The following is a 15,016-nucleotide window of genomic DNA, read 5'->3' on the forward strand; positions in this document are numbered from 1 at the left end:
CAGAAAACGCTCTACTCAACTACTTTAGACGTGGATACTGATCCTATTCATAAACACCTCATTGATATATTGCTTATCTTGTTCATAAATGTTTTAATCATGCCTTCTTTAAGAATGCATTACTTGAATTCAACTCTAGAATGATTTTTTATCTCTATTTTGCTCTTTGTCACTCTTTTTTCCCTTTTTCGTTCAAAACATTACTTTGAAAATCTTCACAACACCACGTTTTTTTGTTTTTCAATTTAAGATGACCCATTCTAATGTTCACAGAACAATACTTTTCTTTTTAAAACGCATTAAACATTTGCGTGATGAAAATTATTTTTACATGTAAGGACCAATAATAAGGTGCTGCTGACATTTGAACTCAGGATTTCCTGTTTACAAGACAGGCGCTTTAACCACTTAGCCACAGCACCTATTTTAGTGATACAGAAGGGATCATTAATTTAGTATTGGTGATCAACTTCTGTGCCTGTGTTAAAGTGTCTTAATATGTATTCTAATGTTAAACAAGCAAGGATTCCTAATCTGTAAACAAGAATAGCTATGTTGTATTAAAAAAGAACACATTTTAAACTCAATCCCATATTTTGAATAGTTTATAAATAAGTGTTTTACATATATTCATCAATATTGCTCAAATCTAGGGTCATATTTCATCTGCCTCTTGCTCATTGAAATACCTTTTTGATTTTGCAATCACAGTATTGTTACTATAATATTGAAAACACTTTCAGTTTTTATTAGGTTTAAGATGATCTGTTCAACCGAAAGATAAATCAGACTTTTCTAATTTAATTGAATCGCAGGACGACTTGATGAAAATAGTTTTTTATATAAGAATGAGGAAAGCAAGGCACTGCTGAGATTTCAACTCAGGATCTCCTGTTTACTAGACAGGAGCTTTAACCAGCTAAGCAACAGCACCCTCTTGAAAATGCTTTAAGGAACAGTTTGCCATATGGTGTTCAAGAGAATCCTGAGTTTTTCACTTTCATAATCATTTCTCTGTTCAGAAAACGCTCTACTCAACTACTTTAGACGAGGATACTGATCCTATTCATAAACACCTCATTGATATATTGCTTATCTTGTTCATAAATGTTTTAATCATGCCTTCTTTAAGAATGCATTACTTGAATTCAACTCTAGAATGATTTTTTATCTCTATTTTGCTCTTTGTCACTCTTTTTACCTTTTTCATTCAAAACATTACTTTGAAATTCTTCACAACACCACGTTTTTTTGTTTTTCAATTTAAGATGACCCATTCTAATGTTCACAGAACAATACTTTTCTTTTTAAAACGCATTAAACGTTTGCGTGATGAAAATTATTTTTACATGTAAGGACCAATAATAAGGTGCTGCTGACATTTGAACTCAGGGTTTCCTGTTTACGAGACAGGCGCTTTAACCACTTAGCAACAGCACCTATTTTAGTGATACAGAAGGGATCATTAATTTAGTATTGGTGATCAAATTCTGTGCCTGTGTTAAAGTGTCTTAATATGTATTCTAATGTTAAACAAGCAAGGATTCCTAATCTGTAAACAAGAATAGCTATGTTGTATTACAAAAGAACACATTTTAAACTCAATCCCATATTTTGAATAGTTCATAAATAAGTGTTTTACATATATTCATCAATATTGCTCAAATCTGGGGTTATATTTCATCTGCCTCTTGCTCATTGAAATACCTTTTTGATTTTGCAATCACAGTATTGTTACTATAATATTGAAAACACTTTCAGTTTTTATTAGGTTTAAGATGATCTGTTCAACCGAAAGATAAATCAGACTTTTCTAATTGAATTGAATCGCAGGACGACTTAATGAAAATAGTTTTTTATATAAGAATGAGGAAAGCAAGGCACTGCTGAGATTTGAACTCAGGATCTCCTGTTTACTAGACAAGCGCTTTAACCAGCTAAGCCACAGCACCCTCTTGAAAATGCTTTAAGGAACAGTTTGCCATATTGTGTTCAAGAGAAACCTGAGTTTTTCACTTTCATAATCATTTCTCAGTTCAGAAAACGCTCTACTCAACTACTTTAGACGAGGATACTGATCCTATTCATAAACACCTCATTGATATATTGCTTATCTTGTTCATAAATGTTTTAATCATGCCTTCTTTAAGAGTTCATTACTTGAATTCAACTCTAGAATGATTTTTTATCTCTATTTTGCTCTTTGTCACTCTTTTTTCCCTTTTTCATTCAAAACATTACTTTGAAAATCTTCACAACACCACGTTTTTTTGTTTTTCAATTTAAGATGACCCATTCTAATGTTCACAGAACAATACTTTTCTTTTTAAAACGCATTAAACATTTGCGTGATGAAAATTATTTTTACATGTAAGGACCGATAATAAGGTGCTGCTGACATTTGAACTCAGGATTTCCTGTTTACGAGACAGGCGCTTTAACCACTTAGCAACAGCACCTATTTTAGTGATACAGAAGGGATCATTAATTTAGTATTGGTGATCAAATTCTGTGCCTGTGTTAAAGTGTCTTAATATGTATTCTAATGTTAAACAAGCAAGGATTCCTAATCTGTAAACAAGAATAGCTATGTTGTATTACAAAACAACACATTTTAAACTCAATCCCATATTTTGAATAGTTCATAAATAAGTGTTTTACATATATTCATCAATATTGCTCAAATCTAGGGTTATATTTCATCTGCCTCTTGCTCATTGAAATACCTTTTTGATTTTTGCAATCACAGTATTGTTACTATAATATTGAAAACACTTTCAGTTTTTATTAGGTTTAAGATGATCTGTTCAACCGAAAGATAAATCAGACTTTTCTAATTTAATTGAATCGCAGGACGACTTAATGAAAATCATTTTTTATTTAAGAATGAGGAAAGCAAGGCACTGCTGAGATTTGAACTCAGGATCTCCTGTTTACTAGACAGGCACTTTAACCAGCTAAGCCACAGCACCCTCTTGAAAAAGTTTTAAGGAACAGTTTGCCATATGGTGTTCAAGAGAAACCTGAGTTTTTCACTTTCATAATCATTTCTCAGTTCAGAAAACGCACTACTCAAATAGTTTAGACGAGGATACTGATCCTATTGATAAACACCTCATTGATATATTGCTTATCCTGTTCATAAATGTTTTAATTATGCCTTCTTTAAGAATGCATTACTTGAATTCAACTCTAGAATGATTTTTTATCTCTATTTTGCTCTTTGTCACTCTTTTTCCCTTTTTCATTCAAAGCATTACTTTGAAATTCTTCACAATACCATGTTTTTTTGTTTTTCAATTTAAGATGACCCATTCTATTGTTCACAGAACAATACTTTTCTTTTTAAAACGCATTAAACGTTTGCGTGATGAAAATTATTTTTACATGTAAGGACCAATAATAAGGTGCTGCTGACATTTGAACTCAGGGTTTCCTGTTTACGAGACAGGCGCTTTAACCACTTAGCAACAGCACCTATTTTAGTGATACAGAAGGGATCATTAATTTAGTATTGGTGATCAAATTCTGTGCCTGTGTTAAAGTGTCTTAATATGTATTCTAATGTTAAACAAGCAAGGATTCCTAATCTGTAAACAAGAATAGCTATGTTGTATTACAAAACAACACATTTTAAACTCAATCCCATATTTTGAATAGTTCATAAATAAGTGTTTTACATATATTCATCAATATTGCTCAAATCTAGGGTTATATTTCATCTGCCTCTTGCTCATTGAAATACCTTTTTGATTTTTGCAATCACAGTATTGTTACTATAATATTGAAAACACTTTCAGTTTTTATTAGGTTTAAGATGATCTGTTCAACCGAAAGATAAATCAGACTTTTCTAATTTAATTGAATCGCAGGACGACTTAATGAAAATCATTTTTTATTTAAGAATGAGGAAAGCAAGGCACTGCTGAGATTTGAACTCAGGATCTCCTGTTTACTAGACAGGCACTTTAACCAGCTAAGCCACAGCACCCTCTTGAAAAAGTTTTAAGGAACAGTTTGCCATATGGTGTTCAAGAGAAACCTGAGTTTTTCACTTTCATAATCATTTCTCAGTTCAGAAAACGCACTACTCAAATAGTTTAGACGAGGATACTGATCCTATTGATAAACACCTCATTGATATATTGCTTATCCTGTTCATAAATGTTTTAATTATGCCTTCTTTAAGAATGCATTACTTGAATTCAACTCTAGAATGATTTTTTATCTCTATTTTGCTCTTTGTCACTCTTTTTCCCTTTTTCATTCAAAGCATTACTTTGAAAATCTTCACAATACCATGTTTTTTTGTTTTTCAATTTAAGATGACCCATTCTAATGTTCACAGAACAACACTTTTCTTTTTAGATGTATTAAACATTTGCGTGACGAAAATTATTTTTACATGTATGGACTAATAATAAGGTGCTGCTGAGATTTGAACTCAGGATTTCCTGTTTACGAGACAGGCGCTTTAACCACTTAGCCACAGCACCTACTTTAGTGATACAGAAGGGATCATTAATTTAGTATTGGTGATCAAATTCTGTGCCTGTGTTAAAGTGTCTTAATATGTATTCTAATGTTAAACAAGCAAGGATTCCTAATCTGTAAACACGAATAGCTATGTTGTATTACAAAAGAACACATTTTAAACTCAGTCCCATATTTTGAATAGTTCATAAATAAGTGTTTTACATATATTAATCAATATTGCTCAAATCTAGGGTTATATTTCATCTGCCTCTTGCTCATTGAAATACCTTTTTGATTTTTGCAATCACAGTATTGTTACTATAATATTGAAAACACTTTCAGTTTTTATTAGGTTTAAGATGATCTGTTCAACCGAAAGATAAATCAGACTTTTCTAATTTAATTGAATCGCAGGACGAATTAATGAAAATAGTTTTTTATTTAAGAATGAGGAAAGCAAGGCACTGCTGAGATTTGAACTCAGGATCTCCTGTTTACTAGACAGGCGCTTTAACCAGCTAAGCAACAGCACCCTCTTGAAAATGCTTTAAGGAACAGTTTGCCATATGGTGTTCAAGAGAATCCTGAGTTTTTCACTTTCATAATCATTTCTCTGTTCAGAAAACGCTCTACTCAACTACTTTAGACGAGGATACTGATCCTATTCATAAACACCTCATTGATATATTGCTTATCTTGTTCATAAATGTTTTAATCATGCCTTCTTTAAGAATGCATTACTTGAATTCAACTCTAGAATGATTTTTTATCTCTATTTTGCTCTTTGTCACTCTTTTTACCTTTTTCATTCAAAACATTACTTTGAAATTCTTCACAACACCACGTTTTTTTGTTTTTCAATTTAAGATGACCCATTCTATTGTTCACAGAACAATACTTTTCTTTTTAAAACGCATTAAACGTTTGCGTGATGAAAATTATTTTTACATGTAAGGACCAATAATAAGGTGCTGCTGACATTTGAACTCAGGGTTTCCTGTTTACGAGACAGGTGCTTTAACCACTTAGCAACAGCACCTATTTTAGTGATACAGAAGGGATCATTAATTTAGTATTGGTGATCAAATTCTGTGCCTGTGTTAAAGTGTCTTAATATGTATTCTAATGTTAAACAAGCAAGGATTCCTAATCTGTAAAAAAGAATAGCTATGTTGTATTACAAAAGAACACATTTTAAACTCAATCCCATATTTTGAATAGTTCATAAATAAGTGTTTTACATATATTCATCAATATTGCTCAAATCTGGGGTTATATTTCATCTGCCTTTTGCTCATTGAAATACCTTTTTGATTTTGCAATCACAGTATTGTTACTATAATATTGAAAACACTTTCAGTTTTTATTAGGTTTAAGATGATCTGTTCAACCGAAAGATAAATCAGACTTTTCTAATTGAATTGAATCGCAGGACGACTTAATGAAAATAGTTTTTTATATAAGAATGAGGTTAGCAAGGCACTGCTGAGATTTGAACTCAGGATCTCCTGTTTACTAGACAAGCGCTTTAACCAGCTAAGCCACAGCACCCTCTTGAAAATGCTTTAAGCAACAGTTTGCCATATGGTGTTCAAGAGAATCCTGAGTTTTTCACTTTCATAATCATTTCTCAGTTCAGTAAACGCTCTACTCAACTACTTTAGACGAGGATACTGATCCTATTCATAAACACCTCATTGATATATTGCTTATCTTGTTCATAAATGTTTTAATCATGCCTTCTTTAAGAATGCATTACTTGAATTCAACTCTAGAATGATTTTTTATCTCTATTTTGCTCTTTGTCACTCTTTTTTCCCTTTTTCATTCAAAACATTACTTTGAAAATCTTCACAAAACCACGTTTTTTTATTTTTCAATTTAAGATGACCCATTCTAATGTTCACAGAACAATACTTTTCTTTTTAAAATGTATTAAACATTTGCGTGATGAAAATTATTTTTACATGTAAGGACCAATAATAAGGTCCTGCTGAGATTTGAACTCAGGATTTCCTGTTTACGAGACAGGCGCTTTAACCACGTAGCCACAGCACCTATTTTAGTGATACAGAAGGGATCATTAATTTAGTATTGGTGATCAAATTCTGTGCCTGTGTTAAAGTGTCTTAATATGTATTCTAATGTTAAACAAGCAAGGATTCCTAATCTGTAAAAAAGAATAGCTATGTTGTATTACAAAAGAACACATTTTAAACTCAATCCCATATTTTTAATAGTTCATAAATAAGTGTTTTACATATATTCATCAATATTGCTCAAATCTAGGGTTATATTTCATCTGCCTCTTGCTCATTGAAATACCTTTTTGATTTTTGCAATCACAGTATTGTTACTATAATATTGAAAACACTTTCAGTTTTTATTAGGTTTAAGATGATCTGTTCAACCGAAAGATAAATCAGACTTTTCTAATTGAATTGAATCGCAGGACGACTTAATGAAAATAGTTTTTTTATATAAGAATGAGGAAAGCAAGGCCTGGTGAGATTTGAACTCAGGATCTCCTGTTTACTAGACAGGCGCTTTAACCAGCTAAGCCACAGCACCCTCTTGAAAATGCTTTAAGGAACAGTTTGCCATATGGTGTTCAAGAGAAACCTGAGTTTTTCACTTTCATAATCATTTCTCAGTTCAGAAAACGCTCTACTCAACTACTTTAGACGAGGATACTGATCCTATTCATAAACACCTCATTGATATATTGCTTATCTTGTTCATAAATGTTTTAATCATGCCTTCTTTAAGAATTCATTACTTGAATTCAACTCTAGAATGATTTGTTATCTCTATTTTGCTCTTTGTCACTCTTTTTTCCCTTTTTCATTCAAAACATTACTTTGAAAATCTTCACAACACCACGTTTTTTTGTTTTTCAATTTAAGATGACCCATTCTAATGTTCACAGAACAATACTTTTCTTTTTAAAACGCATTAAACATTTGCGTGATGAAAATTATTTTTACATGTAAGGACCGATAATAAGGTGCTGCTGACATTTGAACTCAGGATTTCCTGTTTACGAGACAGGCGCTTTAACCACTTAGCAACAGCACCTATTTTAGTGATACAGAAGGGATCATTAATTTAGTATTGGTGATCAAATTCTGTGCCTGTGTTAAAGTGTCTTAATATGTATTCTAATGTTAAACAAGCAAGGATTCCTAATCTGTAAACAAGAATAGCTATGTTGTATTACAAAACAACACATTTTAAACTCAATCCCATATTTTGAATAGTTCATAAATAAGTGTTTTACATATATTCATCAATATTGCTCAAATCTAGGGTTATATTTCATCTGCCTCTTGCTCATTGAAATACCTTTTTGATTTTTGCAATCACAGTATTGTTACTATAATATTGAAAACACTTTCAGTTTTTATTAGGTTTAAGATGATCTGTTCAACCGAAAGATAAATCAGACTTTTCTTATTTAATTGAATCGCAGGACGACTTAATGAAAATCATTTTTTATTTAAGAATGAGGAAAGCAAGGCACTGCTGAGATTTGAACTCAGGATCTCCTGTTTACTAGACAGGCACTTTAACCAGCTAAGCCACAGCACCCTCTTAAAAAAGTTTTAAGTAACAGTTTGCCATATGGTGTTCAAGAGAAACCTGAGTTTTTCACTTTCATAATCATTTCTCAGTTCAGAAAACGCACTACTCAAATAGTTTAGACGAGGATACTGATCCTATTGATAAACACCTCATTGATATATTGCTTATCCTGTTCATAAATGTTTTAATTATGCCTTCTTTAAGAATGCATTACTTGAATTCAACTCTAGAATGATTTTTTATCTCTATTTTGCTCTTTGTCACTCTTTTTCCCTTTTTCATTCAAAGCATTACTTTGAAAATCTTCACAATACCATGTTTTTTTGTTTTTCAATTTAAGATGACCCATTCTAATGTTCACAGAACAACACTTTTCTTTTTAGATGTATTAAACATTTGCGTGACGAAAATTATTTTTACATGTAAGGACCAATAATAAGGTGCTGCTGAGATTTGAACTCAGGATTTCCTGTTTACGAGACAGGCGCTTTAACCACTTAGCCACAGCACCTACTTTAGTGATACAGAAGGGATCATTAATTTAGTATTGGTGATCAAATTCTGTGCCTGTGTTAAAGTGTCTTAATATGTATTCTAATGTTAAACAAGCAAGGATTCCTAATCTGTAAACACGAATAGCTATGTTGTATTACAAAAGAACACATTTTAAACTCAGTCCCATATTTTGAATAGTTCATAAATAAGTGTTTTACATATATTAATCAATATTGCTCAAATCTAGGGTTATATTTCATCTGCCTCTTGCTCATTGAAATACCTTTTTGATTTTTGCAATCACAGTATTGTTACTATAATATTGAAAACACTTTCAGTTTTTATTAGGTTTAAGATGATCTGTTCAACCGAAAGATAAATCAGACTTTTCTAATTTAATTGAATCGCAGGACGAATTAATGAAAATAGTTTTTTATTTAAGAATGAGGAAAGCAAGGCACTGCTGAGATTTGAACTCAGGATCTCCTGTTTACTAGACAGGCGCTTTAACCAGCTAAGCGACAGCACCCTCTTGAAAATGCTTTAAGGAACAGTTTGCCATATGGTGTTCAAGAGAATCCTGAGTTTTTCACTTTCATAATAATTTCTCAGTTCAGAAAACGCTCTACTCAACTACTTTAGACGAGGATACTGATCCTATTGATAAACACCTCATTGATATATTGCTTATCCTGTTCATAAATGTTTTAATTATGCCTTCTTTAAGAATGCATTACTTGATTTCAACTCTAGAATGATTTTTTATCTCTCTTTTGCTCTTTGTCACTCTTTTTTCCCTTTTTCATTCAAAGCATTACTTTGACAATCTTCACAATACCACGTTTTTTTGTTTTTCAATTTAAGATGACCCATTCTAATGTTCACAGAACAACACTTTTCTTTTTAAAATGTATTAAACATTTGCGTGATGAAAATTATTTTTACATATAAGGACCAATAATAAGGTGCTGTTGAGATTTGAAATCAGGTTTTCCTGTTTACGAGACAGGCGCTTTAACCACTTAGCCACAGCGCCTACTTTAGTGATATAGAGGGGATCATTAATTTAGTATTGGTGATCAAATTCTATGCCTGTGTTAAAGTGTCTTAATATGTATTCTAATGTTAACCAAGCAAGGATTCCTAATCTGTAAACAAGAATAGCTATGTTGTATTAAAAAAGAACACATTTTAAACTCAATCCCATATTTTGAATAGTTCATAAATACGTGTTTTACATATATTCATCAATATTGCTCAAATCTAGGGTCATATTTCATCTGCCTCTTGCTCATTGAAATACCTTTTTGATTTTGCAATCACAGTATTGTTACTATAATATTGAAAACACTTTCAGTTTTTATTAGGTTTAAGATGATCTGTTCAACCGAAAGATAAATCAGACTTTTCTAATTGAATTGAATCGCAGGACGACTTAATGAAAATAGTTTTTTATATAAGAATGAGGAAAGCAAGGCACTGCTGAGATTTGAACTCAGGATCTCCTGTTTACTAGACAGGCGCTTCAACCAGCTAAGCCACAGCACCCTCTTGAAAATGCTTTAAGGAACAGTTTGCCATACGGTGTTCAAGAGAATCCTGAGTTTTTCACTTTCATAATCATTTCTCAGTTCAGAAAACGCTCTACTCAACTACTTTAGACGAGGATACTGATCCTATTCATAAACACCTCATTGATATATTGCTTATCTTGTTCATAAATGTTTTAATCATGCCTTCTTTAAGAATGCATTACTTGAATTCAACTCTAGAATGATTTTTTATCTCTATTTTGCTCTTTGTCACTCTTTTTTCCCTTTTTCATTCAAAACATTACTTTGAAAATCTTCGCAACACCACGTTTTTTTGTATTTCAATTTAAGATGACCCATTCTAATGTTCACAGAACAATACTTTTCTTTTTAAAACGCATTAAACATTTGCGTGATGAAAATTATTTTTACATGTAAGGACCAATAATAAGGTGCTGCTGACATTTGAACTCAGGATTTCCTGTTTACGAGACAGACGCTTTAACCACTTAGCAACAGCACCTATTTTAGTGATACAGAAGGGATCATTAATTTAGTATTGGTGATCAAATTCTGTGCCTGTGTTAAAGTGTCTTAATATGTATTCTAATGTTAAACAAGCAAGGATTCCTAATCTGTAAACACGAATAGCTATGTTGTATTACAAAAGAACACATTTTAAACTCAATCCCATATTTTGAATAGTTCATAAATAAGTGTTTTACATATATTCATCAATATTGCTCAAATCTAGGGTTATATTTCATCTGCCTCTTGCTCATTGAAATACCTTTTTGATTTTTGCAATCACAGTATTGTTACTATAATATTGAAAACACTTTCAGTTTTTATTAGGTTTAAGATGATCTGTTCAACCGAAAGATAAATCAGACTTTTCTAATTTAATTGAATCGCAGGACGACTTAATGAAAATAATTTTTTATTTAAGAATGAGGAAAGCAAGGCACTGCTGAGATTTGAACTCAGGATCTCCTGTTTACTAGACAGGCGCTTTAACCAGCTAAGCCACAGCACCCTCTTGAAAAAGGTTTAAGGAACAGTTTGCCATATGGTGTTCAAGAGAAACCTGAGTTTTTCACTTTCATTATCATTTCTCAGTTCAGAAAACGCACTACTCAAATAGTTTAGACGAGGATACTGATCCTATTGATAAACACCTCATTGATATATTGCTTATCCTGTTCATAAATGTTTTAATTATGCCTTCTTTAAGAATGCATTACTTGAATTCAACTCTAGAATGATTTTTTATCTCTATTTTGCTCTTTGTCACTCTTTTTTCCCTTTTTCATTCAAAGCATTACTTTGAAAATCTTCACAATACCATGTTTTTTTGTTTTTCAATTTAAGATGACCCATTCTAATGTTCACAGAACAACACTTTTCTTTTTAAATGTATTAAACATTTGCGTGACGAAAATTATTTTTACATGTAAGGACCAATAATAAGGTGCTGCTGAGATTTGAACTCAGGATTTCCTGTTTACGAGACAGGCGCTTTAACCACTTAGCCACAGCACCTATTTTAGTGATACAGAAGGGATAATTAATTTAGTATTGGTGATCAAATTCTGTGCCTGTGTTAAAGTGTCTTAAAATGTATTCTAATGTTAAACAAGCAAGGATTCCTAATCTGTAAACACGAATAGCTATGTTGTATTACAAAAGAACACATTTTAAACTCAATCCCATATTTTGAATAGTTCATAAATAAGTGTTTTACATATATTCATCAATATTGCTCAAATCTAGGGTTATTTTTCATCTGCCTCTTGCTCATTGAAATACCTTTTTGATTTTTGCAATCACAGTATTGTTACTATAATATTGAAAACACTTTCAGTTTTTATTAGGTTTAAGATGATCTGTTCAACCGAAAGATAAATCAGACTTTTCTAATTGAATTGAATCGCAGGACGACTTAATGAAAATAGTTTTTTATATAAGAATGAGGAAAGCAAGGCACTGCTGAGATTTGAACTCAGGAACTCCTGTTTACTAGACAGGCGCTTTAACCAGCTAAGCCACAGCACCCTCTTGAAAATGCTTAAAGGAACAGTTTGCCATATGGTGTTCAAGAGAATCCTGAGTTTTTCACTTTCATAATAATTTCTCAGTTCAGAAAACGCTCTACTCAACTACTTTAGACGTGGATACTGATCCTATTCATAAACACCTCATTGATATATTGCTTATCTTGTTCATAAATGTTTTAATCATGCCTTCTTTAAGAATGCATTACTTGAATTCAACTCTAGAATGATTTTTTTTCTCTATTTCGCTCTTTGTCACTCTTTTTTCCCTTTTTCATTCAAAACATTACTTTGAAAATCTTCACAACACCACGTTTTTTTGTTTTTCAATTTAAGATGACCCATTCTAATGTTCACAGAACAATACTTTTCTTTTTAAAACGCATTAAACATTTGCGTGATGAAAATTATTTTTACATGTAAGAACCAATAATAAGGTGCTGCTGACATTTGAACTCAGGATTTCCTGTTTACAAGACAGGCGCTTTAACCACTTAGCAACAGCACCTATATTAGTGATACAGAAGGGATCATTAATTTAGTATTGGTGATCAAATTCTGTGCCTGTGTTAAAGTGTCTTAATATGTATTCTAATGTTAAACAAGCAAGGATTCCTAATCTGTAAACAAGAATAGCTATGTTGTATTACAAAAGAACACAATTTAAACTCAATCCCATATTTTGAATAGTTCATAAATAAGTGTTTTACATATATTCATCAATATTGCAAAAATCTAGGGTTATATTTCATCTGCCTCTTGCTCATTGAAATACCTTTTTGATTTTTGCAATCACAGTATTGTTACTATAATATTGAAAACACTTTCAGTTTTTATTAGGTTTAAGATGATCTGTTCAACCGAAAGATAAATCAGACTTTTCTAATTGAATTGAATCGCAGGACGACTTAATGAAAATAGTTTTTTATATAAGAATGAGGAAAGCAAGGCACTGCTGAGATTTGAACTCAGGATCTCCTGTTTACTAGACAGGCGCTTTAACCAGCTAAGCCACAGCACCCTCTTGAAAATGCTTTAAGGAACAGTTTGCCATATGGTGTTCAAGAGAAACCTGAGTTTTTCACTTTCATAATCATTTCTCAGTTCAGAAACGCACTACTCAAATAGTTTAGACGAGGATACTGATCCTATTCATAAACACCTCATTGATATATTGCTTATCCTGTTCATAAATGTTTTAATTATGCCTTCTTTAAGAATGCATTACTTGATTTCAACTCTAGAATGATTTTTCATTTCTATTTTGCTCTTTGTCACTCTTTTTTCCCTTTTTCATTCAAAGCATTACTTTGAAAATCTTCACAATACCACGTTTTTTTGTTTTTCAATTTAAGATGACCCATTCTAATGTTCACAGAACAACACTTTTCTTTTTAAAATGTATTAAACATTTGCGTGATGAAAAATATTTTTACATGTAAGGACCAATAATAAGGTGCTGCTGAGATTTGAACTCAGGATTTCCTGTTTACAAGACAGGCGCTTTAACCACTTAGCCACAGCACCTATTTTAGTGCTACAGAAGGGATCATTAATTTAGTATTGGTGATCAACTTCTGTGCCTGTGTTAAAGTGTCTTAATATGTATTCTAATGTTAAACAAGCAAGGATTCCTAATCTGTAAACAAGAATAGCTATGTTGTATTAAAAAAGAACACATTTTAAACTCAATCCCATATTTTGAATAGTTTATAAATAAGTGTTTTACATATATTCATCAATATTGCTCAAATCTAGGGTCATATTTCATCTGCCTCTTGCTCATTGAAATACCTTTTTGATTTTGCAATCACAGTATTGTTACTATATTATTGAAAACACTTTCAGTTTTTATTAGGTTTAAGATGATCTGTTCAACCGAAAGATAAATCAGACTTTTCTAATTGAATTGAATCGCAGGACGACTTAATGAAAATAGTTTTTTATATAAGAATGAGGAAAGCAAGGCACTGCTGAGATTTGAACTCAGGATCTCCTGTTTACTAGACAGGCGCTTCAACCAGCTAAGCCACAGCACCCTCTTGAAAATGCTTTAAGGAACAGTTTGCCATACGGTGTTCAAGAGAATCCTGAGTTTTTCACTTTCATAATCATTTCTCAGTTCAGAAAACGCTCTACTCAACTACTTTAGACGAGGATACTGATCCTATTCATAAACACCTCATTGATATATTGCTTATCTTGTTCATAAATGTTTTAATCATGCCTTCTTTAAGAATGCATTACTTGAATTCAACTCTAGAATGATTTTTTATCTCTATTTTGCTCTTTGTCACTCTTTTTTCCCTTTTTCATTCAAAACATTACATTGAAAATCTTCGCAACACCACGTTTTTTTGTATTTCAATTTAAGATGACCCATTCTAATGTTCACAGAACAATACTTTTCTTTTTAAAACGCATTAAACATTTGCGTGATGAAAATTATTTTTACATGTAAGGACCAATAATAAGGTGCTGCTGACATTTGAACTCAGGATTTCCTGTTTACGAGACAGACGCTTTAACCACTTAGCAACAGCACCTATTTTAGTGATACAGAAGGGATCATTAATTTAGTATTGGTGATCAAATTCTGTGCCTGTGTTAAAGTGTCTTAATATGTATTCTAATGTTAAACAAGCAAGGATTCCTAATCTGTAAACACGAATAGCTATGTTGTATTACAAAAGAACACATTTTAAACTCAATCCCATATTTTGAATAGTTCATAAATAAGTGTTTTACATATATTCATCAATATTGCTCAAATCTAGGGTTATATTTCATCTGCCTCTTGCTCATTGAAATACCTTTTTGATTTTTGCAATCACAGTATTGTTACTATAATATTGAAAACACTTTCAGTTTTTA

At 31.7% G+C, this 15,016-nt stretch overlaps 9 non-coding genes across 9 annotated transcripts; all 9 read right to left on the bottom strand.

Annotated features, from left to right (window-relative positions):
• Positions 1-2,898: 2,898 nt before the first annotated feature.
• On the bottom strand, positions 2,899-2,972 carry TRNAT-AGU (transfer RNA threonine (anticodon AGU)). Its single transcript has one exon. It is a non-coding gene; the product is annotated as a tRNA-Thr (tRNA).
• A 945-nt stretch (positions 2,973-3,917) lies between these two features.
• TRNAT-AGU (transfer RNA threonine (anticodon AGU)) lies at positions 3,918-3,991 on the bottom strand. The gene has a single exon. It is a non-coding gene; the product is annotated as a tRNA-Thr (tRNA).
• A 432-nt stretch (positions 3,992-4,423) lies between these two features.
• Positions 4,424-4,496, bottom strand: TRNAT-CGU (transfer RNA threonine (anticodon CGU)). The gene has a single exon. It is a non-coding gene; the product is annotated as a tRNA-Thr (tRNA).
• Positions 4,497-7,993: 3,497 nt separating this feature from the next.
• Positions 7,994-8,067, bottom strand: TRNAT-AGU (transfer RNA threonine (anticodon AGU)). Its single transcript has one exon. It is a non-coding gene; the product is annotated as a tRNA-Thr (tRNA).
• A 432-nt stretch (positions 8,068-8,499) lies between these two features.
• TRNAT-CGU (transfer RNA threonine (anticodon CGU)) lies at positions 8,500-8,572 on the bottom strand. The gene has a single exon. It is a non-coding gene; the product is annotated as a tRNA-Thr (tRNA).
• Positions 8,573-11,050: 2,478 nt separating this feature from the next.
• TRNAT-AGU (transfer RNA threonine (anticodon AGU)) lies at positions 11,051-11,124 on the bottom strand. Its single transcript has one exon. It is a non-coding gene; the product is annotated as a tRNA-Thr (tRNA).
• A 433-nt stretch (positions 11,125-11,557) lies between these two features.
• On the bottom strand, positions 11,558-11,630 carry TRNAT-CGU (transfer RNA threonine (anticodon CGU)). The gene has a single exon. It is a non-coding gene; the product is annotated as a tRNA-Thr (tRNA).
• Positions 11,631-12,069: 439 nt separating this feature from the next.
• Positions 12,070-12,143, bottom strand: TRNAT-AGU (transfer RNA threonine (anticodon AGU)). The gene has a single exon. It is a non-coding gene; the product is annotated as a tRNA-Thr (tRNA).
• Positions 12,144-13,089: 946 nt separating this feature from the next.
• TRNAT-AGU (transfer RNA threonine (anticodon AGU)) lies at positions 13,090-13,163 on the bottom strand. The gene has a single exon. It is a non-coding gene; the product is annotated as a tRNA-Thr (tRNA).
• Positions 13,164-15,016: the final 1,853 nt, after the last annotated feature.

Source organism: Triturus cristatus, chromosome 8, assembly GCF_964204655.1.
Source record: "Triturus cristatus chromosome 8, aTriCri1.1, whole genome shotgun sequence".
Taxonomy (NCBI): domain Eukaryota; kingdom Metazoa; phylum Chordata; class Amphibia; order Caudata; family Salamandridae; genus Triturus; species Triturus cristatus.